Below are 2003 nucleotides of genomic sequence, written 5' to 3' on the forward strand. Positions count from 1 at the left end.
TTCTGGCGTAGCTATACTTGTTGTTAATAGATCTGTAAGAGTATTATTCCGATAGATAATTCTTCTATAGCGTTTAGGGCTGTAAACGAATCGAACGTTCAGCGAATCGTTCGTGAACCGTTCGGCGGGAAATTCGTTTATGTTTGTTTATTTAATAAATGAACGAACATGAACAAATTTTTTTGTTCGTTTAGTTAAACGAACGAATATGAACAAGAGTCTCGTTCGTTTATTTATGTTCGTGAATGTTCGTTCATTTACCGTTTGTTTACGTTCGTTTATATTCGTTCGTTTATGTTCGTTTATATATTAAATTTAATATATAATCTTTTATTTATTTACTTTGAATTCAAATAATATTTATTTATGTTCGTTTAACCCGTTCGTTTATGTTCGTTTAACCCGTTCGTTTATGTTCGTTTAGCTCGTTCGTTTATGTTCGTTCGTTTACGTTTGTGTAGCATGTTAACGAACGAACATAAACGAACATGAACACACCTGATTTCTAAACGAACGAACACGAACACAAATATTTTCGTTCGTTTACCATTCGTGTTCGTTCGTTTGTTCGGTTAAGTTACACGAACGAACATGAACAAGCTTTCGTTCGTGTTCGTTCGATTCGTTTACAGCCTAGTTACGTTTACGTATAAGGAAAAGAAACCAATCAGAATTACAAGATCAATTGAAACATTTACAACCATCGATCTGTCTTAATGGAATCTTGACTATTCGAAACCTTGGACAAAGACTTTGCCTTTCAATATCTTGACATTATTTTGCCTGTGAAAACTGAAACATTTATTAAATATAGAGTAAATTACAAGTTTTGTTTATGTGGTGTGACCCTAATTACGATGAGTGTCTCTAAGCCATAAAATTCATGGATAGGGTCCCTGTGGTTTCACTCTCTTTATGGATCAGGTTCTTTATACTAATTTATGTTAAATTACTTTGTTTAAGTTTGAAGTATTTTAGTTATTTTGCTATTTTATTTCATTTAATATTAAAAAAAAAGTAATTTATACATCATTTTGTTATTTTCTTCTAGATCCCCTTTGCCAAGAAACTCTATGCCGACGATGACACAACCACTGCCATTACTACGATCTTTGGTCGCCTTCCAAGAATGTCCACCATCGGCCTCCCTCTTCTTCCGCAAACACCCTCCCCCTGTTTTTCCAGGGACCTTCCCCTTTTGAACTCCGACATTGATCGAGAAACAAACTAGTGGCCACGGTGGTGGTTTTGGACGAGAATCAAACACGTGATGCTAATTTGCGTTTGGGTTTCTTCTTCTCGGGCGAATAAGAAAGGTATCGAGATGTTAATTTGCATTTGGGTTTCTTCTTCTACAGTGAATAAAAAAGGTATCGAGATGCTCATTTCGGTTGCGTTTCTTCTTCTCCAGCAAACAAAAAAGGCATCGATTTGGGTTTGGGTTTGTTCATGGATCGATCATGGCAATCTCAGTTTCATCCTTTTGTTTTTGCATATGGCAACAAAGCACATCATCACATGATTATGTTCATCAAGAATCACAACCCACCTTAACCACATATGGCAAAATGGAAACTATCGATCTAGATTGATGGATGAATCCACAATCAAAAATCAGGCATCAAGAATCTGGATCAATACCTCATCTATCTTGAACAACTTCTTTTGGGTTTTTTCTGTTAAAAATGTTTAATTATCACATAATATTGTTTGTTTATCATTCTAATATTACATATCTGGGTTCACCACTATAATGTGTCCAGATTTGTGTTTAAATATGAATTTCATTAGGTACAAATTCAATTTATTTTTTAAAATAGGTTGGGTTTTTACTTCTGGGTTTTGATTATTAGAGATGGATTTTTTGGAGATATGCCAATGGGGAGTGCTAATGGCACCTTAATAGGGGTGTAAAATGTATTGGAATTTGGAGTTGCTTTAGTTCCCATCAAATGTCAAAATCAATAATAATATATTTATTTTTATTTTTATTGTTTTATACA

At 34.0% G+C, this 2003-nt stretch overlaps 1 long non-coding RNA gene across 1 annotated transcript; it reads left to right on the plus strand.

Annotated features, from left to right (window-relative positions):
- Positions 1–888: 888 nt before the first annotated feature.
- On the plus strand, positions 889–1800 carry LOC112515978. Its single transcript, XR_003069561.1, has 3 exons — positions 889–924; positions 1052–1316; positions 1412–1800. It is a non-coding gene; the product is annotated as an uncharacterized LOC112515978 (long non-coding RNA).
- The last annotated feature ends 203 nt before the right edge of the window (positions 1801–2003 follow it).

This window comes from Cynara cardunculus, assembly GCF_001531365.2.
Source record: "Cynara cardunculus var. scolymus isolate 2C chromosome LG 7, CcrdV1, whole genome shotgun sequence".
In the NCBI taxonomy this organism is placed as follows: Eukaryota; Viridiplantae; Streptophyta; class Magnoliopsida; order Asterales; family Asteraceae; genus Cynara; species Cynara cardunculus.